The 26,430-nt window shown below is 43.0% G+C and overlaps 1 protein-coding gene across 1 annotated transcript in view; it reads right to left on the reverse strand.

The window, feature by feature from the left end:
• Nucleotides 1–22,597, reverse strand: part of LOC126484950 (uncharacterized protein KIAA1522-like) — a 488,837-nt gene extending 466,240 nt beyond the window's left edge. The window contains exon 1 of the mRNA XM_050108551.1: nucleotides 22,447–22,597. The gene's annotated coding sequence lies outside the window, so the exon portion shown is untranslated. The remainder of the gene's footprint in view (nucleotides 1–22,446) is intronic.
• Between the last annotated feature and the right edge of the window lie 3,833 nt (nucleotides 22,598–26,430).

Here is a 26,430-nt window from a genome sequence, read left to right on the forward strand (position 1 = left end):
ATGACAAAGGCAGAATGGCTATTGAAACGCGCGCTAAAACTGTTATTTTTTTCATGAACTGAGAAGCGCGGTGCTTTCACACAGACGAAATCGGGCATATTTTAAAACTCGATGGCCGCCCTCATCTAAAAAAAAATGTGTAGACATCATGAAACGTTTAGTAGTGATGGTTCAGTGTTCGAGACGAAGCGCGAACGGCCTGCCAATGTTCATCCTCCACAGAATGTCGAAGCTTTCAGAGCAGATTTTTCTGAGAAGCCCACCCAATTCAACCAGGAGAACAGCAGCACAGCTTGGGATTTCTAGACAAACTGTACAGCGAATTTTTAAGAAATGATTTGCAATTGTATCCGTACAAAATAACAGTTTTGCCTGAATTAACGACGGACAAAATTATCGAAGAATGACATTCGTTGAATAGGCTGTGAATCAAGGCGTATTATTGAATAGTATTTGGTTTTCAGATGAGGCATATTTTCAACTTGATGTAGTTGTTAATAAGCAAAATGTTCGCTTTTGGGCTTCCGAGAATTCAAAAGTGCTTCGTGAAAAGATGCATCACGCTCCAAGAACTATTATAAGTTCGCCTATCTCAAGTCAAGGGTAACAGAGCCATTCTTTTTTTCTTTTTAACATAGTGAGCGCTAGCTCAATATGCTGCGTAATAGTTTTGTTCCTTATGCTATTGCAAAAGGGTTTCAATTAGAAAACCACTACGCAGGATGGAGCCAAACTGCACAGATAATTTTGTCTTAGACTTACTGCATTAAACTTCTAAGGCAAATGTCTTATCCCACAGATTTCCTAATAGTTTCGCGAGTGGAAAAAAACTGTTCCAAGAACAGTCCTGATTTTAATACATGTGATTTTCTTCAATGGTGTCAGCCCCCAGTAGCTGAGTGGTCAGCGCGACAGAATGTCAATCCAAAGGGCCCGGGTTCGATTCCCGGCTGGGTCGGAGGTTTTCTCCGCTCAGGGACTGGCTGCTGTGTTGTCCTAAATCATCATCATTTCATCCCCATCGACGCGCAAGTCGCCGAAGTGGCGTCAAAACGAAAGACTTGCACCAGGCGAACGGTCTACCCGATGGGAGGCCCTGGTCACACGATACTTTTTCTTCAATGGGAAATAAATGACTTTCACTAAACATCCTCGTACAGTGATGCAACTGCGATTGCTGGTAAATGACGCACGACAAGAGATTACCGTGGATATGTATCGGCGAGTAATTCAGGATATAGGAATTCATGCTCAACAAGTTGCCTGACGTAATGACGATCATACTGAACAAGTAAAAAGCAGAACATAATCTTCAGGTATATTGTTAACACATTGTATTTTACATTTATTCATTTTGGCTGTAATAATCATCGTTTTTACAGAAACAAATGTTGGATCATTTCTTGCACCACCCAGTAGTATGTCAGCTTTAATTATGTTTTTATATGTACTTTAGTTCGTTACCGGTACTCATTCAAGTGCATTGATTTCAAATGAATGTTAGGCGCAATCATAACAGCGCTATCACACTCTTTTTGTTCACTCTCAGGTAATACAGGCTGTTCAGGTTGTGGCTTATTATTTGTCTAGACACTGATCAGTTATAAGCCGAATAAGGGTTACCAAGCACGGGCCCAAGTAGTTAAGGGTCGCGAACTACAAGGATCATTGTATATTAGGGCTGTTGAGCTGGCTATTTCATTTGTTCGCGAAATGCAATCTTGTGTAAATTTCCAAAGTTGTGTCCCGCAAACTGGCTTAACTTGTATGTAGTGCACGGATCTCGTCTCTGACTGATGTTGTTTTAGTTTGTGCGAAAACTGACTGTATGTTTCTTTTTCAGATAGCGTTAGTGTAAATGGTTGTGTTTACAATGTAAAAATCTAAGTAATGTGTTTATTACTGTGCTCTGTGTGCCAGACAAATAAATTACCAACAAAAGTGATTAAATTTTGGTACGTAATCTGACAAGCACACATACCAAATAATGCTGATGTATTTCTGATTAACGAACATTTAACTCTAATGCACCTGATGACGGCAGCATGCTACCGCAACGCAATTTGATAACAAATATCTTAAAAAAACGTGACTGAAGCAGCAAACATTATTTAATACAAGGCGTGATTTTGGTAACAGGAAAAATAGGGCAGATGAACGAGATGCGCAAACGTCAGAGCAGCCACTCACGTCCACCTCGAATGACAAGGACTGATTCAGGAGGATCGTGGCATGGGTTAAATATTTACAAGATTTGAGGCAGTTGTTAAGTGGCTCCTAGATCAGCCTCTCGTAGTCTGTATAAAACAAACACCTTCCGAACAAGCCTTGAAGGCCCAATTGTACTGACTAGTCGCCCTGTCATTCTCAGCCCCTAGCCGTCACCGGATGCGGATACGGAGGGGCATGTGGTCAGCACACCGTTCTCCCGGCCGTTTTCAGTTTTCGTGACCCGTTACGCTACTTCTCAGTCTTTTCTGCCTTGCCTTGTGATCATCCTCGCATATTTGGCTTACTAAATGAGCCGATAACCACGGTACTTACTCAGCCATAGAAGGAATCATCAAATGTGGAGAACCTCTACAGGTAAGACAATTTCTTGGTTATAATGACGCTAACACATATCCACTACAGATGCAACTACAAGCGAAACTGTTCTGAATGATTTATAACAATACAAGGAAAAATCAGTATTTAATTTATGGTATTCAGAGCTGACCGCTAATTCAGTCTGAGGAGTAACACTGAAGAAACAGATTCCGCATCCTGAAAATGTGATTTATAGACATTGTAGGAAACTCTTAAATCCAGATGGCTTAACGAAGTACTAATCTTTTTTTTAAGTCATCAGTGTTCTGATTGGTTTGATGCGGCCCGCCACGAATTCCTCTTAACATATGTCCTATAATCCTGGCCCTTCTACTCGTCAGAGTTTTCCACATATTCCCTTCCTCTCAGGTTCTACATACAACTTCCGCATTTCTTAACTTATCAGTCCACCTAATTCTCGACATTCGTCCATAGCACCACATTTAAAATGCTTCAATTCCCTTCTGTTCCGGTTTTCCCACAGTCCATGTTTCTCCACCATATAATGCTGTCCTCCAAACGTACAGTCTCACAAATTTCTTCCTCAGATTAAGGCCTATGTTTGATACTAGTAGACTTCTCTTGGCCAGGAATGCCCTTTTTGCCAGAGCTAGTCTGCTTCTGATGTCCTCCTTGCTCCGTCCTTCAATGGTTATTTCACTGCCTAGATAGTAGATTTCCTTAACTTCATCTACTTCGTGAACATTAATCCTGATGTTAAGTTTCTTGCTGTTCTCATTTCAGCTTCTTCTCGTTACTTTCGCCTTTCTTTGATTTACGCTCAGTCCTTATTCTGTACTTATTGGATGGTTCATTCCATTTAGCAGATAATGTAATTCTTCTTTATCTATATCTACATCTACGTTATTAATCTGCTATTCACAATAAAGTGCCTGCCAGAGTGTTCAATGAACCACCTTCAAGCTGTCCCTCTACCATTCCATTCTCGAATGGCACGCAGGAAAAACGAGCACTTAAATCTTTCTCTGCGAGCCCTGATTTCTCAGATTTTGTCATGATGATCATTTCTCCTTATGTAGGTGTTTGCTAATAGAATATTTTCACATTTGGAGGAGAAAACTGCTGATTGAATGGGATTGGTGGGATGAATGATGATGATGAAGGCGACACCACAACACCCAGTCATCTCGAGGCAGGGAAAATCCCTGCCCCGCCGGGAATCGAACCCGGGACCCCGAGCGCGGGAAGCGAGAACGCTAGTACAAGACCACGAGCTGCGGACCATCACTGTGTTACACCCTTTTTAATACGAGCTCTTCGTTCTTGGTCGTCCACTTTTATTATTTCCTTTTGGCTGTTGCACATATTGTGTATTACCCTTCTCTCCCTATAGCTTACCCCTATTTTTCTCAAAATTTCGAACATCTTACAGCATTTTACGTTGTCAAATGCTTTTTCCAGGTCGACAAATCGTATGAATGTGTCTTGATTTTTCTGTAGCCTTGCTTCCATTATCAACCGCACTTTCAGTATAGCCTCTCTGGTGCCTCTGCCTTCCCTAAAGCCAAACTGATGTTCATCTAACACCTCCTCAGTAACCTTTTCCATTCTTCTGTATATTATTCTCGTCAGTAACTTTGATGCATGAACCATTAAGCTGATTGTGCAATAATTCTCGCACTTTTCAGCACTTCCAGTCTTCGGAATTGTGCGGATATCTTTTCGAAAGTGAGATGGTATATTGCCAGACTCATACATTCTACCCATCAAAGTGTGTAATCGTTTTATTCCCAGTTCCTCCAATGATTTTAGAAATTCTGGTGGAATTTATCCCTTCTGCCTTATTTGATCTTAAGTCCTTCAAAGCTGCCTTAAATTCCACCCTTTTTAGAAATGTCGATTCCTCTTCAACTGCATTACCTACTCAGCTACTCCTTATTGCTGTATCGGTAGCCTTAGAGAACTTCAAGCGTATCTCGTCATTTCTTAGTTCTTCCGTATTCCATTTCTTTAGGTATTGATTCTTCCTGACTAGTCTTTCAAACGTCCACCTACTCTTCATCACCACTACATTGTGACCTGAGTCTATATCTGCACCTGGATACGCCTTACAATCCAGTATTTGATTTCGGAATATCTGCCTGACCAAGATGTAACCTAACTGAAATCTCCCAATATCACCCGGCCTTTTCCAAGTATACCTTCCCCTTCTGTGATTCTCCAACAGAGTATTCGCTATTGCTAGTTGAAATTTATTGCAGAACGCAATTAGTCTTTCTCCTCTCTCATTCCTTATCCCGAGCCCATATTCTCCTGTAACCTTTTCTTCTACTCTTTCCACTACAACTGCAATCCAGTTCCCCATGACTATTAGATTTTCATCTCCGTTTACGTACTGTATTACTCTTTCAGTATCCTCGCATACTTTCTCCATGTCTTCAGCTTGCGACGTCGGCATGCATACCTGAACTATCGTTGTCAGTGTTGGTTTGCTGTCGATTCTGATAAGAACAACCCTATCAGTGAACCTTTAACAGTAACACATTACCTGTCCTACCTTCCTATTCATAACGAATCCTACTCCCGTTATACCATTTTTTCTGCTGTTGATACTACCATCCTTGTCTTCTTTCCATTTCACTTTACTGTCTGTTACCAAATCTAGATTGATCCTTTACATTTCCCTTTTTGAGATTTTCTAGCTTCCCTAGCACGCTCAAGCTTCTCACATTCCACGCCTCGACTCGTAGAACTTCATCCTTTCGCTGGTTAGTCCATCTATTTCTCATGGTCACTTCCAGCTTGGCAGTCCTCTCCAAGAGATCCGAATGGGGGACTATTCCGGAATCTTTTGTCAGTTGAGAAATCGTCATGAGATTTTTTCAATTACAGGCAACATGCTCTGTTACCATTATACCACTGGAATGTAAGCTCACTGTCACCAGCTCATGTAGCTTTGCACACAGTTCATTAGCTAACGAGATGGGGAGGATAACCAGCTACAGGTCGACCAGAGCGAGTGCTACTGACCCACGATCTGGTGTTCTGGTCAGCCAGAGTAGGGTTTTAGACTGTTTCCCACTCTCGTTTGGACGAATGGTCACGTCCCTGCTTCAAAAAGGACTTAAACAGTTAAAAAACGATGATACGCAGAAAATGTTTACTCGATTCACAGAGATAAGGAGCACAGTATTTCGATCATTTCGTTTACATGATGACTGTGGTGACAGACAAGGCATCCGATCACAAACTTAAAATTAAATTAATCTGCCGTACTCTGTCGACAGGTCAGCCACTTATCACCACTTGTCCTACTATACAGAGCAGCCAAGCTGTGACGAGGCCTAGATATGCAGCAGCTTGTTAGGTACTCGTGGTTTCACAGTCCTTCAACCACTTACCACAGATGCTGACGATAGTAGCACACGAAATTCCGACTAACATCGTCGTTTCTGAGTTGTTCGTTCTCAGGCGTCTGCCTTTGTGAGAGCGTCTTACGTCATTGGTCCTCCCCGTTTTGCGGGGGACATATAGTCGATAGAATGATCCCCCGTTCAACTCTGTTCCGCTTTTATACTTCCCTTACCAAGTCGCGTGCCCGCAGTGCCAACGGAACGCATTCATCGTGAGGTAGGCAGCTGTCGTAATGGTTTGGTTCGTCGGTATAAGTGAACTGCTCTATTAAGAAGTCTCTAAATATGGTCCATATGGCAAATATTCAGTGGACCTGGATGTATAGGTGAAGTGGAAACCCCATTACGTGTCATAATAAATGCAGCCAAAGAGACTGGCAGACGCAAAATTGCGCACTTCGTTTTCACAAGACGCAATAAACTGCACTTACCTCCCTCGCCTTATAGGGCCCTCCTACCACATCCACAACGCATGTGTCCAGCTCGAATATGCGAATACTTGTGCAAAGCAGAAACCATTTCCACGACGACGTAATAGAAGAGCTCGTTCCTTATGGCAGTTGTGAATCACCGTCCATTGAAAATATGAGGATGGGGTACTAAGTTACAGCACGGTACGGCTCTTAGAAGAAGAGCTGCCTCGGCCGTTAGTACAGAAACGCGGTTTCACCGCATTTAAGCGGAGAGGCGTTCAGCGTGCAGTTGTACGCGACGAGCTGAAAAGCCCGCCCGTCCTTTGACAAGTTTTATTGTTCTGCGCCGGCGAGGGAATACAACATTACAGCGGCGTTAGGCGAGGCTTTAGGGGGAAACAGCTGCTCGGCCGCCGTCGTTGGCTGGGATGTAATTTCTCGGCGGATAGTGAGGAAGACGTCGTGCGCGCGCCGCGCTGTCGGGAGAAAGTTGCGTTGAGCTGTGCCCACTCGCTCATCGGCTAGTATTACGGTGCAGTAGGCCGGCAATAAAAGGAAACCAGACCCGCGGGCGAGCGCCTGCGTTAGCTAATCCTGTCCCGCAGTGCGTGTCACTACACTAACTTAGAGGTGAAAAACACTCTCGCACTCGCCCGTTTATTTCGAGAATAAATGACTTTTTTACACAGCTGTAAGACCATTAAGGCCCGAATAAATTACAAGGTAATGTAGGACTGCAGTTTTTCCGTTGGGACACCGCGTACTTAGGAGAGGTGATGGGAGGGGGGAGAGGAGGGGAGGGAATGTTGCTGTAGCTTTTTCGGACCGCGGATTCCCGGAACTGCTTACGGAACACGGCTAAGCGCCCTCCACTTACAAACTACAGGTAATTACCCAAGGGTACCGGAAACTCATTACCTGCACGTTGCTTCCCCACAACAGAGGTGGACTACGTAAAGGAAGGCGCCAAATTTATATTTCTGACTCGGGGTAATTTAGCGACCGCGTCTCTAGCCGCGTCCTTATTTCGCAGTAGCGAATGCCATTTTTGGAATCGACGAGAGAAAGTGGCAAACGGGTTTATTTATAAAATAACTGTTACTGCTTTCAGTTACAGCGTTGTACGACGTTTTCCGAGAAATGAGTGCTTTTTTCGTGTATTACGGTATGAGTCCGGTTTTTCGTGTATTGTGGTATTTATGTGTGATTTTTTCGATGTATGATGTGCTGAATTATTCTGTTGCCTTTACTTTAATATACATGGTGTCTCTCCTAAGAGTCGTCAGGAGCACCTTCTCTGCTGTTTCGGCAGATATTTGCAACTTCGTTTTGCATTGTGTAGCTGACGAACAGTTCTCATTACATCTTACATGCGACGCCCAGTGTCGAAGGAAAGTGTTCATTTGCTTGCAGTTACAAGCAAAATGATTTTTAAAGCGCAATGTTACGTGACCATTCGATAGAGAGGTCCCATATTAGTGTAGTGCGATATATTCGTTTTATCGATATGTGTTAACCGAGTGGTTCTAGGCGCTAAAGTGTGGAATCGCGCGACCACTACGTTCGCAGGTTCGAATCCTGCCTCCGGCATGGATGTGTGTGATGTCCTTAGGTTAGTTAGGTTTAAGTAGTTCTAAGTTCTAGGGGCTTGATGACCTCAGAAGTTAAGTCCCATAGTGTTCAGAGCCATTTGAACCAAAATGCGCCTGATGGCTCTTAGAAGAGACGCGCGATATAAACAGCTGCGGTTTTGTAATTCACGATGGATCTTTATACTCTATCCGGACATCCGTTAGTGAACATAAATTTTGGGTGTGTTCACCCTCCGCCTTTGTGACGATTTCAACTCTCCTGGGAACACTTCCAATTTCAGAATAATTCTGGAGGAATGTTAGTAGATTCATCCTCAAGAGCCGCTGTTGGATGCTCCGGTATGGAGCTAAGTCGAAGTTCTGACCCATCCAATAGGTGTACCATTGCGTTCAGGTCGGTCTCTGGGCAGGCCAGTCCATTTCAAGAATGTTACTGTCCACAAACCATTGTCTCGAAAATGCTACGTTATAACAGACTGCACTATCCCCAAGCTCTTTCCAGTGCACACTTCTTAAACCTTCCGCAGTTATCGTTTTTGTAAGCGCAATAATGGGACCGCACACTTGCCCCATATCGTAGCACCACATCTTCCGTACTTCACTGTTGACACTATACATAATGGAGGTAAAGGTCTACAGGCATTCGCCAAACTCAGCACTCCAGATCATTAGTTTTAAGTCGTCCAATTTCCTGTGGCGTCGCTATTTACACCACTTCAAGCGTCGCCGAGCACTGACTGGAGAAATAGCAGGAGGTGTTTGACTACTAAACATTCTTTCTAAATCCCCACCCACGCTGGGTTACCTGGACTGCTGGTTGAACTCTGTATCGCACAAGTGATTCCCTCAGCTGATTCCACGTGACTTTTACAGCCACCCTCTGTAGTGCTCGGCGGTCCCTGCCCTTCAGTACATGAGATCTGCCGGGTTTGTTTTAACTGTGATTCCTCTTTAGCGTTTCGACTTCACAGTCACATTACCAACAGTCAGCTTGGACAGCTTTAGAGGGATTTTCAAAATATGGTTCAAATGGCTCTGAGCACTATGCGACTTAACATCTGAGGTCATCAGTTCCCTAGAACTTAGAATTACTAAAACCTAACTAACCTAAGGACATCACACACGTCCATGCCCGAGGCAGGATTTGAACCTGCGACCGTAACGGTCGCGCGGTTCCAGACTGAAGCACCTAGAACCGCTCTGCCACAGCGGCCGGCCCCGAGTCACTAGTGACCGACTGTAATAAAGAGAGATTAAAAACAGAACAGGAGTCAAGGTCAGTACTATACAAGTGAATTTACAGTACTAATTTTATAAAAACAACAGATGCACTCTGACGTACCTAACATAGGATTGAATGTAACATATCATAACGAACTTCTACTCTAGCAAATACAAAGACAGATTAAAAATGGAATAAGAATAAAGGACAATACTATACAACTGAAATTTCAGTAATAATCTGATAAAACCAACGGATGCATCCATTCTCACCTACTTAATAGAATTGTATATAGCATATCATAACGAATTTCTACTCTATACGTTGTACAAATGTACTATTTATTAATAAAATAATTACTTAAATATTCCAGTGTTAACATTGATCAGTTGAATCATACATTAAACTGTACAATCCTGAAGTAACCTACTAATTTACAAAAATAACTGTAGAGAATGATAAACGTATGATAGGAACCACAACATCAGAGAAAAGTGAACCGAAGAAATATGCACCTATCTCCAATTTGATCTTGCTCAAAAAATGGTTCACATGGCTCTGAGCACTATGGGACTTCACTGCTGAGGTCATCAGTCTCCTGGAACTTAGAACTACTTAAACCTAACTAACCTAAGGACATCACAAATATCCATGCCGGACCTTGCTCAAGGACAGCACCAAGAATGTCTTAGCGTCAATATAACTAAAGCTATCAAAATGACAGCATAAATATATCTATACGTCTCGTCAAAGCTACGAAATGCTAAGCTGAAAGCCGAATGTAGGCATATTTATGCCACATTCATGAAGTGAATGTCAAAGCACGTGTCAAGAGACCAAATGTAGAAAACCACCGATCTTATATCAAACACAGAGTATATAGAAGCCAAGACAATGTTCACTATGAACAACATCCACGCACCCGTGTGAAACAGGTCCTTGTAAAAAGACAGTCTCATAAAAATATGTCTCATATAGGTAAGCTGTCAAAATGACACGTTAAATACATCTATGTGTCATGTCAAAGTATAAAATGTTGAGATGCAAAACGTAGAGGGGCATACTTATGTCATATCCATAAAACCAACTTCGAAAAAATGTTAAAAGACCGAATGCAGAAGACCCCCTAACGTACAATGCACAGAATATACAGATCGCAAAATAACGCTCTGGTTAACGACGTATACGCATAAACGTGAAAGTAGCCCTTGCAACAGGACAGCCTCAACAAAATCTAAGTGTCAGTATAAGTAAAGCTATCAAAATGACAATATAAATACATCTATGTGTCATGTCAAAGTTATAAAATGCTTAGTTACAAAACGTAATGACTAAGACGTGTCGAAAGATCAAATATGGGAAACCACCTATAACATATGAAGAATATACGAAAAATTCGCACAAGAACCTATGGAGGATGAACAACATTCATGTGTGAATGCGTTTATATATCACGTCCTGCCATAAAACAAATATCAAAGAAGAACTATCTAACTCATGTAAATGTTAGAAACTAATAATATACATTAACATAAAATGTGTTCCACACTGCCATCTTCTTGTTCGTCAGTGAGTGAGTGGTGCACAAAGTGACATTTTTTTGCCCAAATTAAATGCGGTGATCAGTTGTTTTAGAAATTCCAGTTAGCTCGGTAGATGCGCAACGACCACTTCCAGAATTTCAGCCACTTTCTGAACATTTTCTTCGACTCGAACTATCAATAATGTTCCTGGAGGTACATCATCTTCGATGGTCTCTCTACCATCACAAAACCTTGCCTACCAGTTAAAAACGTTTTCACCACTCACTAATTCACTACCGTGAACATATTGTATCATTTTGAAAGTGTCTGTGGCACTTTTACGCTATTTAAAACAAAACAGCGTGCGTTGCTATTTAAAACAAAACAGCGAGCGTTGCTTTATTGCTTCTTTCACGACCGACGTTCAAAATATAATACTAAAGTTTCGGTTATTAAGAGCAATGTCCTCCAGCACTGTTAAATTTAAAACGGAAGATAGTCGAAATATCACGTTAGTCATTTCTTGCATCCGTTCACAGATGGCATTGGCAGTTACGGAATATAAATTCAGTCGCGTTTTGTGTGTGGCTGACTGTGGATAGTAAAATTACACGAACTCTGCGTATTGTCATTTGCCGAACCACTAGAAACATAGACGAAATAACAAGGGTGTTGCGTTGCGCAACTCGTTCTGTATACATAATATAAAGCATAAGAAATTTGCATAATTATCAGTGTGAATAGACTGCCACTAGTAGCAGCTTTCTCTGTCAGTATATCTTGGCCAAGCGGTCGGCAATGGGTGCTATTATGTAACTCGTTCCACATCTCTGAAGGCTCTGCTGGATTATGGATTTTCGGCACATGTTGCCTGGGTGAATGAGTACAGCATACTACATTCAGAGCTTCAAATTACGAGCCAAGCATTCAACAGTTATTGTTAATCAGCGAGTGACCATTACGAAAATGGATTACTAGAAGATGTCACAAAAAAGTAATGCAACCACAAGACATTGTCGGATGTCAATCTAGCTTCGTATACTTAAAAACTACGGGCGGTTATGTAAATCAACAGAGTTGCAGTTCTCTGTGACAGGTAGGACGGTCACCAGTGTGCAATAGTGTTGCTAGATGTTGCTGTTGTTACCAGACCAGGTAGGGGACATAAGGGGGTAAGAAAGAGTCAGATTTTGAGTAAGCACTGTGAAGGATATGGAGATGCGTTATCAGCAACTGTCGGAGTCGGAAAGCGGCCTCATTGTTGGTCTCCGTTCGGTCGATTGGTCGAATCGCGCAATACCCAGATTTATGGGGCGTTCGGATCTGACAGTGTCGAGATGTTGGACTGCATGGTAACGTGAGCACAGACATACTCATCAAACTCCCAGTAGTCGACGCCCAACAACAAGGTAGGCTCACTGTTCTACAAACCAAGCACATCATAAACCCCTTCGCATTTGCGCCTGCTATCGAAGAACAAGTAATAAATCATCTGAAAAATTCGCGGCATCCCCCATCTTTGGTCAGAGGGTAGCAGCAGCCAAATTAAGGAATTACTGTTTTCACTGTTCTACCGACCAAGCACATCATAAACCCCTTCACATTTGGGCCTGCCATCGAAGAACAAGTAATGAATTATGTGCAACATTCGGCGGCATCCCCCACCACTGGTCGGAGGGTAGCAAGAGCCAAATTAAGGAATTACTGTTTTCACTGTTCTACCGACCAAGCACATCATAAACCGCTTCGCATTTGCGCCTGCCATCGAAGAACAAGTAATGAATTATGTGCAACATTCGGCGGCATTCCCCACCACTGGTCGGAGGGTAGCAACAGCCAAATTAAGGAATTACTGTTTTCACTGTTCTACCAACCAAGCACATCATAAACCCCTTCGCATTTGGGCCTGCCATCGAAGAACAAGTAATGAATTATGTGCAACATTCGGCGGCATCCCCCACCACTGGTCGGAGGGTAGCAACAGCCAAATTAAGGAATTACCGTCCCGTGCCTAGGTTGCCGTTAACACCACAACACAAACGTCTGTGTTTGTAGTGGTGCTGTGTCGGCGCGGTATGGACTGATGATGAAAGTCGTCGCACTGAGCGGTTTCAGCAGTACCACAGGTGACCGTCGTTGGCGACCTTGGGAGAGGTCTATTCTTCCAACGTTTTGGAGCAGCTCAGCGGTATTACGAAAGGCGTCACGGTGTGGCCAAGCATCGGGTATGCCATCACGAAACGACTGGCGGTGACTGAGGGAACTATGACGTCACAACTGTACGTCACGGACATCGGCGTCCTCAAGTGTCATCTCTCAAGTGACAGCATCATTACGCGCTTTTTCAACAGGAAAATGCAGGTGCGTATTTGAACTGCCTGCATGATGTTGAGGGACGCACGTGACCAGCAAGTTTCCCAGGTTTGTCCCTGATAGAACATGTGTGGAACTACCTCAGAAGTCAATTTCATCCCAACGCCAGAACCGTGGTTATCGAAGACCAGTGGGCGAGTTTGTCTCAGGAGAGGATACGATGGCTTCATGACACCCTTCTCTATCTAGTCAGTCTAAGCATGGAAGCCTGAGAATGTGCAACATCATACTGATTATTGGGATCTACGGCCAAGTTCTTTGTAAATTTGACTCGATCTTGTAATCACTGAAACAACATCATGTAACATCTCGATTCGGGAGTTCTCGTTTCCTCCTTCCCTTTCAGGGTACTCCACTTCTTTGACTGGATGTGTAAAAAGTACAATTGAATGAGTCGTGACGGGAATATCCAGTCAGTACGGGAGCCTGACACAAATGCTCAGCAATATCGTCCGCAAACGGCCTCAGAAAAGACATTGCGCTTCATGCAAAGACTTACCACTCAATTTCCGAGAGAGAAAATTTCAAGGCGAATTCAAGAAACTTATTACTTTCGACCATACTAAACTGTTACGAGGCTATCGGTTCAACTCATTGGTTGACAAGGGATGGCTGAACGGGTCTACAGTAGTCGTATGGCCGCGCGGGGTAGCCGTGCGGTCTAGGGCGTCTTATCACGGTTCTCGCGGCTCCCCCCGTCGGAGGTTCGAGTCCTCCCTGGGGCATGTTGTTGTCCTTAGCGTAAGTTAGTTTAAGTTAGATTAAGTAGTGCGTAAGCCTAGGGACCGATGACCTAAGCAGTTTAGTCCCATAGTCCTTACCACAAATTTCCAAAAATAGTCGTATGAGCGGGCACTGCTCACCCTTCGAGGACGAGGGATGCCGAGTGCAACATGTAGGCAGTATTGGTGGTTGAGATACGTCAACGTTGTTCAAACTATTGACAGATTCATTTTAGGACTTACTAGCCTGAAATATTATGGTAAAATCCAAGTAGAATAATATATTCGAATTTTGTTGATTCAAGCAATTTAGGAGAAAGCTCTGGGGTTGACAGCTTCCAATATATGTATTATGCGAAATATATTTTCCGCTCAAATACGTTATTTATTCCTGTGCTCAAACTGTACCGATTTCGGAATCATTAGACATGTTGCTACACTCGTCATAAATGATAGCACTTGTGATCGCAGTGGTATTAAGGTAACTACTAGTTACAGAAACTGGTGGTGATCCTGGTACACGCCGCGTGTTGTTGCAAATCATTGGATGTCTTCATCTTTTCTGATTTCTTCATAAAATTTTAGCTTGTTACTTCTGGACTATTCCGAGCGTCCAATACAGGTGCCTAAAGATGCAATTTTATGACTCCGATATCAGAGAGGAACCTGTCGTAATGGCAGTGGCCAATTCTTTTCTAGCTGTAGTACTACTGGATGTTCCATGCTCTTTCCCTTCAGAATATTGCAAATCGAGTTGTCTAGACATTCACAAGGATGGATATGTATTGAGTACCAGCAGCTTGTACTGGGAGAGGAGTGTGGATTAAATCTCGATCACGCCATCCAAGCTCAGCTCTACGATGGTTACTGTAACGCCCATTTCACACTTGTCCAGCAGCCGTCCAAACGGCACCGTGTTCACGTCATGCCGCTGCCGCGGTTTCACATTTATCCGGCAGCTGTTGTGCACTGCACGGCAAGGTAACTATCGTCATTTCCCCGCTTCTCTCCTTTTCGCTCCTCCCTCCCACCTCCCTGAATCACAACCTCATGACGCTGCACCTTTCTGGCATTCTAGTTCCTGCACACTCCACCAGACAGTGTTCCGCCCCCCCTCCCCGGTACACTATTATCCGTTCCCTTCAGATTGCTGCTTGCATCCCACTTGATAGTTGCATTCCGGGACAAGATGTTGGATAATGATGATGATGTTTGGTTTGTGGGGCGCTCAACTGCGCGGTTATCAGCGCCCGTACAAATTCCCAACCTTTGCTCAGTCCAATCTCGCCACTTTCATGAATGAGGATGAAATGATGGGGACAACACAAACACCCAGTCATCCCAAGGCAGGTGAGACACAAGATGTTGGAGGTGGCGATCTTGTGTGCATGAGGTAAGCTTTCTCTGTGTATGAATGTTGCGTGTTTCTTTTGCTAATGAAGGTTGTGGCCAAAAGCTTTATGCAAGTGTCTTTTAATTTTGCCTGTCTACAACTTAAAGTGTCTTCTTTACCGAAAGTAAAAATGTGTCTTTTCATATTTTGTTGATATTCCTACCCTGAGTTTCCATTGTTTGATTTAGCCATATTTGTTAGTGATATATTATATTTAATGAAAATTGTGAGTAGTTTTTAAAAGCAATAATTCATTACATGCTTCGGTAATTCATCCACGTTTCTCAGGTGGTAAAGGTGTCTAATTTCGGATACTGCTAAGGTGCCTAATTTCGACTAACTGACTAATGGGCCTCTGTAAAAAATCCCCTTTTATTTTGTTTCAGGAGATGGCTGGGGAAAAAAAAGAGAGAGGCAAATACGAGAAAGCCAATGGCAGGAAACTTGGAAGAGAAACTGGGCTGTAGGGTAGCAAGAAACGTGCTTTAGAAAGATCCTTCTGCTCAAGACAAGCTAAAATGCAAGGGGGCAGTTTATGAAGAACTAGGAGATTCTTCAAAAAGGCCGGCCGGTGTGGCCGAGCGGTTGTAGGCGCTTCAGTCTGGAACCGCGCGACCGCTACGGTCGCAGGTTCGAATCCTGCCTCGGGCATGGATGTGTGTGATGTCCTTAGGTTAGTTAGGTTTAAGTAGTTCTAAGTTCTAGGGGACTGATGACCTCAGATGTTAAGTCCCACAGTGCTCAGAGCCATTTGAACCATTTCATCAAAAAGAGGAAAACATCAAGCACCCAAAAGGCCAGACAGAAGAATACAAAGATGGCTACAATGAGTAGGCGACAATGAATAGGACGTGAGTGTTATCTTCTACTGAGGATTCCAAAGTTCTGTTTCCCTTGTCGCGACGGATAATGAAGACAGTGCAGATGAGGAATGTGTCTATTATGTGTGTAAGACGTTTCCGGTGGGTACGTGAACTGTGTGCTGGGGCCAAGAAACATGACTGGAAGACGTAAAAATATAAAAACTGCAAATGATAGCCTCAATGTATTCATTATTTTTTCTAATAAAACAAAATTCCTATACAAATGAAATCTTGAATTTTCCTTGTGATATAATCCTATCCGAAATTAAGAACCGTACTATCTGAAACTGCGCACTATTTTAGTACGCTCTCCAAAATTCACAAGTTTCTTTGACATGAATTATTAATCGTAATCTGTTGATTTTCGCTGTAAAAGGTCATATACAGGGTGGTCCATTGATAGTGACGGGACAAATATCACATGAAATAAGCATCAAACGAAAAAACTACAAAGAACGAAACTCGTCTAGCTTGAAGGAGGAAACCAGATGGCGCTATGGTTGGTCCGCTAGATGGCGCTGCGTTGTTTTTTTTAAATAGGAACCCCCATTTTTTAATATATATTATGTAGTGCGTAAAGAAATATGAATGTTTTAGTTGGACTACTTTTTTCGCTTTGTGATAGAGGGCGCCGTAATAGTCACAAACGTATAAGTACGTGGTATCACGCAACATTTCACCAGTGCAGACGTTATTTGCTTCGTGATACATTGCCCGTGTTAAAATGGACCGATTACCAATTGCTGAAAAGGTCGATATCGTGTTGATGTATGGCTATTGTGATCAAAATGCCCAACGGGCGTGTGCTATGTATGCTGCTCGATATCCTGGACGACATCATCAAAGTGTCCGGACCGTTCGCCGGATAGTTACGTTATTTAAGGAAACAGGAAGTGTTCAGCCACATGTGAAACGTCAACCCCGACCTGCAACAAATGATGATGCCAAAGTAGGTGTTTTAGCTGCTGTCACGGCTAATCTGCACATCAGTAGCAGACAAAGTGAGCGAGAATCGGGAATCTCAAAAACGTCAGTGTTGAGAATGCTACATCAACATCGGTTGCACCCGTACCATATTTCTATGCACCAGGAATTGCATGGCGACGACTTTGAACGTCGTGGACAGTTCTGCCACTGGGCACAAGAGAAATTACGGGACGATGACAGATTTTTTGCACGCGTTCTATTTAGCAATGAAGCGTCATTCACCAACAGCGGTAACGTAAACCGGCATAAAATGCACTATTGGGCAACGGAAAATCCACGATGGCTGCGACAAGTGGAACATCAGTAACCTTAGCTGGTTAATGCATGGTGGGGCATTATGGGAGGAAGGATAATTCGCCCCCATTTTATCGATGGCAATCTAAATAGTTGAATGTATGCTGATTTCCTACGTAATGTTCTGCCGATGTTACTACAAGATGTTTCACTGCATGACAGAATGGCGATGTACATCGAACATGATGGATGTCCGGTTCATAGGTCGCGTTGAAGCGGTATTGAATAGCATATTTCATGACAGGTGGATTGGACGTCGAAGCACGTTCACCGGATCTGACGTCCCCGGATTTCTTTCTGTGTGGAAAGTTGAAGGATATTTGCTATCGTGATCCACCGACAACGCCTGACAACATGCGTCAGCGCATTGTCAATGCATGTGCGAACATTACGAAAGGTGAACTACTCGCTGTTGAGAGGAATGTCGTTACACGTATTGCCAAATGCATTGAGGTCGACGGACATCATTTTGAGCATTTATCGCATTAATGTGTTATTTACAGGTAATCACGCTGTAACAGCATGCGTTCTCAGAAATGTTAAGTTCACAAAGGTACATGTATCACATTGGAACAACAGAAATAAAATGTTCAAACGTACCTACGTTCTGTACTTTAATTTAAAAAACCTACCTATTACCAACTGTATGTCTAAAACTGTGAGCCATATGTTTGTGACTATTACAGCGCCATCTATCACAAAACGAAAAAAGTGATCCAACTAAAACATTCATATTTCTTTGCTACACGAATATGTAATAAAAAATGGGGGTTCCTACTTAAAAAAAAACGTTGTTGATATCCGTTTGACCTATGGCAGCGCCATCTAGCGGGCTAACTATAGCGCCGTCCGGTTTCCCCCTTCAAGCTAGACAAGTTTCGTTCTTTGCAGTTTTTTCAAAAAAATGGTTCAAATGGCTCTGAGCACTATGGGACTCAACTGCTGAGGTCATTAGTCCCCTAGAACTTAGAACTAGTTAAACCTAACTAACCTAAGGACATCACAAACATCCATGCCCGAGGCAGGATTCGAACCTGCGACCGTAGCGGTCTTGCGGTTCCTGACTGCAGCGCCTTTAACCGCACGGCCACTTCGGCCGGCGCAGTTTTTTCGTTTGACGCTTATTTCGTGAGATATTTGGCCCGGTCACGATCAATGGACCAGCCTGTATAACCAAAATCTATTATGTTTTCGTATGTGTGTCGTTTTCTGGAGCTTTCAGCTGAGTTTTCAGCTGGTTCAAATGGCTCTGAGCACTATGGGACTTAACTTCTGTGGTCATCAGTCCCCTAGAACTTAGAACTACTTAAACCTAACTAACCTAAGGACATCACACACATCCATGCCCGAGGCAGGATTCGAACCTGCGACCGTAGCAGCCCTGCGGTTCCGGACTGCGCGCCTAGAACCACTAGACCACCGCGGCCGGCTCAGCTGAGTTTTAACCAACGATATACTTCGATTTCGAAAATAGGGCACCTTACGCTACATATTAGAGTTTTAGCGTTTCATAAAATATTTCAAGATTATCCAGATTTTCGATAATCCGGATTACAAGCGGACTCACGTAGCCAATATAAACGAGATTCCTGTGCACACTTGATTACGTTTGATGTGTGTTAATTTCCGACCAGCCTGTAGTGCCGCCGCCTCTGCACTGGTGTGGCGGTTCCTCGCAGCCGCTCCGATCTGCGCCGCGCCCCCTGCTGCTGCTGTCGCGGGTCGCCGGCGGCTTGCCCTAGGTCAGTGTCGCCCGGCCACAAGCCGCCTCCGACGCTGCGATCAGTCTCGGCCGACACCCACTGGCAGTCGGGGGAGGGAGGTGGGGGATCGGACTCGCAGTGGTGGGCGTGCATTACGCACAACTCCAGCCCTGCCTTCCTGTTTCCTAACTGCGACGCAGCTGATGTTGATGACAGCTCTCCGACGTGACACATGACAGCATCCTTCCTATACGCTAACGTGACGTACATCACAAATTCTATAATTTCCATCATTTTTCCTTACAATTTGTATCGATGTAGCGATTTTACTATGACAGAGCCTTTGAGAGGCTAATAATTTAAGACAGTAATTTTCAACAAAATTTATATATACTATTATAAACATTAAAATACAACTATATTAAAACTGTCGCTTTTCGGCAGAACAAGTTTCCATGTACAGATATACAGATATCTGTACGAGAATCGGATCAGAATACCTCAACGAATAAAAACACAAAACAGTTCGTACAAAAATAACATTTTCATACTGTATTTTCTTCCTTTTCTTCCCTTGACAGCCATTTCGTCGGCGTTCATCTGCGTTGTGACGTTTCAGTATGCTAAACTGCACAGTGCCGTAAGTTAACAGTAGTTGTCACGGCTTCGAGCAGCACGTTTTTCCAATCATTCGGTATACCGGGAGTAACGGCTATACCACACGCGCACATTTGCAATTCAGCTGGAATGGCTAAAATTGCAGAAGTTGATAAATTAGGCAGTATCGTTTGGTTTTTCCAATCTTAAGCGTACTGAAAGTTAAGAAAGTTTTTCACTTGAAGGATTTCGTTTTATTTGTAAACGATTACTTGTGGTGGTTCTCGTTTATTACCTTTCATCACATACTTTGATCACCACTGATTTTTCCTCTCGTTATTAGCGCAATCAGCCGTAAGAAAAGTAGATAAAACAACTTGATATCAGTTTCATTACTCACTTTTTTCTATTTTTAACGCAATTTATCTTTAATCGCATTTGTAATTTATCTACACAATTTCTCAAAAGTATGAATCATACGTACACAGGCAGGTACAATGATGAAGTCTATTGAAATGACGTCAGTACCACAGCACAACGACACTTCGACAGCTCTTTGACAGCGTGAGACCCATTAGTTTCGTGTACAACAACCATTCTAAAGCCAATGCAAGATGTGCTCTCAATCAAGCGAGAGCTGTTTACATGTGAAGACTGCACGTAGCAGGACTGTACGTCTGGAAGCATGGAAACGAAATGAGGTCGTTCACCTTTCGAAGCATCTGATTTCGCAAGCTCAAAGATATCAAGTGTCATAACTGGAACAGATACACATTCGCTTCCCGTCACTCTCCTTGTACTGTACCACAACTGTTGCGCCGCCAGGTGGCAAGCTGGCATTTAGTTACTTACGCGAAAAGATTGCCCTCAGTGTGCAATAACGCTGCCAGCTTCCTGTACTACTCGCTATTGACAGAGAGAGTGGGTGAACTTTTTAGAGGCGCTGAAATTGGATGAGCAACAAGATGCAGAAAGGTGTTTGTGAATTGTAAGTAACTAATATTAATAGCGACCTACTCAAATCCTTATACCAGTCGCCGTCGTTTCACACAGTCCGCGTTCAGTTGGGTCTCGTCATAGAACCCATATTATTTTAATCTCTCTTTACATCGTTACTGCTCTGCTAGCGAAGAGAGGCAACATTTTGACTGCCTAAGCTCAGCATATTAAATAACTATACAATCGAAGATGCGTACTACGATTCCTTAACACAATATTTGAACTCTTGTATCAGACACATTAATTCTGAAACACTTTCTTAGAGTTTTTTACTGGCATGCATACTAAAAATTTCTTTGCAGTTCTGGAGAAATCACGATGTGAGAGGACGATTAAGGGCGATGCATAGACGGTTAACTACTACAATGCGGACTAAATGAGAGAAATATATCAGACACAGTTATCAATGACAGCAGACGGTATTGCAGAACAGAACATCAGGCGAAACATTTAGTCTACTCGTACATACCGTATCCTGATCTGACTTCGCTACATCACTATCCGCATACACAGGGTGACAACGGAATGAAAACAGCGCAATACAATTCGGCTGACACCAAGAGTAAATACTTTCTGGTACACTGCGGTTTTTCTTTTGTCACTGAAAGAACTATGTCAATAATTAATTTTGAAGCAGAGTGTCGTTGAATCTCCTCTAGCAGCTGTAGCACTGAGCGGCAGAACATACTGCTGTAGGATGGCGTAGTATAAGATGCAGTCTGTCGTAACAATTGATAACGCGTGTCACGAATTACGCACTCAAGGAAACGAGAAATAAGGCCATTATGTCAGTGTATTGACCGCGTTTAATGAGACGAAAGTGCGGGTAATGGTGCGGTAAATCAGTGGACACTAAGCTAGCCGCGCGGGATTAGCCGAGCGGTCTTAGGCGCTGCAGTCACAGACTACGCAGCTGGTCCCGGCGGAGGTTCGAGTCCTCCCTCGGGCTTGGGTGTGTGTGTTTATCCTTAGGAAAAGTCCCATAAGATTTCACACATTTGAACATTTTTGACACTATGCTAAAAGCAAAGTAGAGAGGTTAAAAATAAAGTATCGGTACGGATCTAGTATTCAATGTTGTGACTCAAAGCTGTGGTGAAGTAATACAGAAAGCTGTAGAGTTGAAAGAAGGTGGAAAGACGTCGGGGAAAAATTGGTTATTGGGTTTACATCTAAAAATTGTAATAGTAGTAATGAAAATTTTTGCCTCATTGCTTTTCATTTGGTTACATTCGGAAATATATTCTATAGTTTCTTACAGGTGGAGGCAGGGATTGTTTCAGTCTTGATTCACTTCAATCTTCCTGGACCATAACAAAATTTTTCATACCGGTGTCTTTTGCAGCTCGACTTTCACTCGGGTTTGATCACTGTCCTTCAGATGGAGGCAAAACAAAAACGAGACTGCGGAAAGGGAGTAAATGATAAAATGTAATAATTAAAACACAGGAAGAAAGTAGTTCCATAACAGTTTCTATCAACAGTCATTTTTTTCGCACATTACAGTTATCAGATTTACAAACAATCAGTCCTTAGATCTGCCTTTCCTATTAAATAACCCATCACTTAAGGAGCAAAACAGCTTCCACATGTCAAAATAAGAAAATAGTTCTACTACACTGGAACAATGATTCGCAGTTTTACTTCTTCCTGGCATCAGAAACACTGACATTTGTTGTAACTCAGCGGGAAACGTGAGTATCTCCCTTAAGTGAGGGAGAAAGTGCGTTGCACTTAAGAGAGCGTTAAGGTAAACAAAGTGGTCAGGCGGGCGAACTGAGAAGTCGCTGTGGTGTACTCACCCTAAGCACCAAATGCTTTAAGCTGCGGCTGTGGCGACCCCTGGGTTGTGACCCGACGGTCGGCGCTGTCAAGTCGCGGCGCGGCCGTCGCGTCACTTCGCGGCACGTCACACGCGGCAGCCGACGCACAGTGGCTGTGGGCGACACGTCCTGCACCGGTGGCGCAGCGCGCAGATCTGCCGGGGAAAGTGGCCTGAGGCCGCGGCGCCGGCCGCTCGGCCCGCGTCGGCACATCTCGGCAGCATTCGGCCGCCGCCGTCGTCTTCAGCTCGCGAGAGCGCCGCGTGCCGCTGGAGACTTGCATTCGGCGCTGGAGCGTCGCAGGTGGTGGGTCATGGTAGCAGGAGTTTGTGCTTATTGTGATGTTGAGAACAAGACGAGGGAGAACGCAAAACAGAGACGCGTTCTAGTACAAGACGATCAGAGTAAATCGTTTCGACAGTTTTATTTCAGTTCGAGTTCGCTCGAAACAGTAAAAAAAAAAAAAAAAAAGGAAAAGAAAATTTCTTCGTTTTAGTCAGTTCACGAGAGATTTGTGGGAGAAATTGATTTGTTGCACAACTGTTCTTCGGATGCACGCTGTCGGAGATTTAGCAGTAACCTTACAGAAAGACTTTCTAGTAGCGACCGCCCCTGGGCTTTGTCTAGCTTATCCGTAACGCTCTGATGCTTATTAAACGATCCCTTCAAGAAATATGCAGCACTTTATTGTATATTCACTATTTATGTTATTAGTTTTACTTGTGTAGGATCTCAGACTGATGAACAGTACTCAAAAACGGTCGGACAAGTATTTTTAAGCCACCACTTCCGTAAATTACATTTCCTCAAGATTCATCCAGTGAACCTCAACCTGGCATCTACTTTTCCTTGTTGCATGTGTTCATTCAAATTCAGGTAGCTCGAAACGATTATTCCTAAATATTTTCCGGTTGTTAATGTTTCCTATGATTTTTCTCCTATAGCAAAATCGAGCAATAATGGATTTCTTCGCTTGTTTACGCGAAATATGTTACGTTTAATTACGTTGAGGATCAAATCCACCAATTACCGTCTCTTGGCAGAACATTCTGTATATTGCTACAGTCTTTTGGTGTTGCAGCTCTGCCATAGACAACAAAATCGTCTGCAAAAAGTCTCATGACGTTATTCATTAGAATAAATCATCTGTATGTATTGTCATATACGTAACTCGACTGAATACTTTTCACAGGGAAGCATCACCAATCGTCTGGAACCGAGCGACCGCTACGGTCGCAGGTTCGAATCCTGCTTCGGGCATGGATGTGTGTGATGTCCTTAGGTTAGTTACTTTTAATTGGTTCTAAGTTCTAGGCGACTGATGACCTCAGAAGTTAAGTCGCATAGTGCTCAGAGCCATTTGAACCAGGCCATCACCAATCTGAGCTCATATTTTAAGAAGAAGAAAAACACGCATGCAAGTCCTGTGAGAAAGTTTGGGTCACAATTCCGATAGTACGCAATTTTCTCGCTCAACTTTTTTTTTTTTTTTCACTCGCTCCTCCCCGGTGCAGCTGTCTGGTGACCGGGTGCGAAGTACTGTGCAGCGGCGTGGCAGCCAGAGCCCTCCAATTCGAGTGATATTGAAGGCAAGGGAAGAGTAGAGGGGAAGAAGGCCATTTGTGGTAAAAGTGTTTTGAAGTCTTGATCGAGAACACATGTTATTTTACGTGAAAAAAGGTAAGTAATATGAGTACTTAATACGCTGTATAAATGCAACTTCTGCAATATACTTCACTTTAACAGTGTCAGATTTACAATAAAAAACACAGCAGAAATGTTAATAATTAAATGGCACTGTGCTACTTCTTTAATGACACACCCATCCATTTTATTCATTTTTCATTGAATTTGTGAATCGCTACATAAAACTGTTCAATGCCAAGATATCTCTGTCACCAGCTGCGGTTTAGATACCTCGCACTTTGCCCCTCTGAACAAAGCACGATACTAATTTCAAAACAATATTTCACCGGCTGTTGGAAGTTGTCTAGCCAGTCACTGGTGCACAAGCTTCGATACCTGCGTGCTGGATGACCAGCTGCGCTGAAATACTGGCACACGTAACTGCGTGTAAAGAACAAACTGCACCTCAAGTATGTTGCCACGCTGGGCGGAGTTCACAGCGACGCCAGGAAGTCTTTCCGAGTAGCAAACCTGTTGACAGAACCCTTGAAAATGCGGAAACGGAAAACATTCTCTGGTTGACAGTGTCTTGTTCCAGATGATGGTTTCGGCAATACAGAAATTCCGATTTTTCTCTTCCGTGTTTTAATAATTTAACGTTCTCCTTGACGCTCCTGAAACAAAGTTTTCTCTTCTTTTCACATTTCCCACATGTGACAGCTTGTTTCCTATACTCCCCTCTTACGGACAGAGGCAAAGTCGTATTCAATGTTACATCTTCATGGCAGGTTTCACCATAACTTACTTCTTCGTTTTTACATCTCTGCCCCGTAGTACCACCGAAGCTAATCGACGAACTTGACTGGGATGAAGGGGCAGCTGAAATCTGGCTTCGCAAGACAGAGCGGATCAAGGTGTGGAAAGGGGCCAAGGTCAATTACTGTTAGTTATACAAGAAGACACACAACTTTATTGCTCAAACCAATCCACAGTTTTCTCTCTAAAACAACAAAGATCAATTCGCGCCTGAGGGCCCAAGTAACTTCTCCAGAATAAGTTTGAAACACCAGGATTTAGAGTAACGGCTGAAGGCCTTACTTAAGCAAAATTACAATATCTTCTACAATAATATTTCAGATCAGCTAAGGATATTGCTTAAAAGCCAAGCATTTACAAATTACGGCTAAATGCCATATTAAGGAAAATACAAGTTAATTCTTCGGCTGAAGGCCAAAAAAAAAAAAAAAAAATAAATAAATAAATAAATAAATAAAAAAAAATTCTTTACATTATAAAAGAGAGGCTTTCAAGATAAGCCTTAAGAAAACTTGAAGTATCTTGTCGGCTGAAGGCCCAAACAATTACTCAAGAATAATTAAAGACAACCTTAAAATAAACATTTACAGAACACGGCTGAAGGCCGTTTGAAGAATTCTAGATAATTAAAGAGAAACCTTACAGACAAGGATTTACATATTAAAGCCACAGATTCTGAAACAAACGCGGCAGAGGGCCTAAATACAGAGCAACAAGAATTTTAAATGAAACATGGCTGAAGGCCTAATCTTAAAATAGTTGTCATGAAGTTCGGCTGAAGGCTATATGCTAAACATAAACAGACAATATTAATACCCGGCTGAAAGCCTGGCACAATTCCTGCGACCAAATAAAATGACAATCACAAACAATAAACAGTGGTACTCAGAAATGTTCCAAGGGTCGGCCTGGGGAGGAAACTCTAACCACAGTTTGGATGAGACAGGCAGCCAAGCGTAAGACTGCACAGTCGGGTGGCAACACGACCTAGGGACGTCTGAGGAACCAACCAACAGCCTAATCAATTCCCTTCCACCTGACACACTCGCTGCCCTCTTTCAATCGACCGACTGACTACTCCAGTACGCAGAAAGCATTCATCTGCTCAGTGAAAATCACAGAAGCTACACATAGTTACACATAAACACACTTGCACAAGAACTCGAACATTCGTAAAAACAATCACTGTGGAACAACAAGGACGAATCTTGAAGAGTCCCTGTTACTAATCGGTGAGAAATTAGATGAAGAAACCACCAAGTTATGTCGTCATGTGTTGACTTCAACGTATTTTATTTTTAATGATGTATATTTTGAGCAAATTGACGGAGTGGCTATGGGAGTCCACTCTCCCCCATAGTCGCCAACCTCTTTATGGAAGACTTTGAGGACAAGGCACTCAAAACTTCGTTTCTTAAACCAAAGTGGTTTTTGAGATACGCTGATGACATTTCTATGGTTTGGCCACATGGCATTAATGCTTTGAAGTATATTATTAACAGGGATAAAGGTTTTCCTCTA

The sequence above is a fragment of the Schistocerca serialis genome, chromosome 6 (genome assembly GCF_023864345.2).
Source record: "Schistocerca serialis cubense isolate TAMUIC-IGC-003099 chromosome 6, iqSchSeri2.2, whole genome shotgun sequence".
NCBI classification, from domain to species: domain Eukaryota; kingdom Metazoa; phylum Arthropoda; class Insecta; order Orthoptera; family Acrididae; genus Schistocerca; species Schistocerca serialis.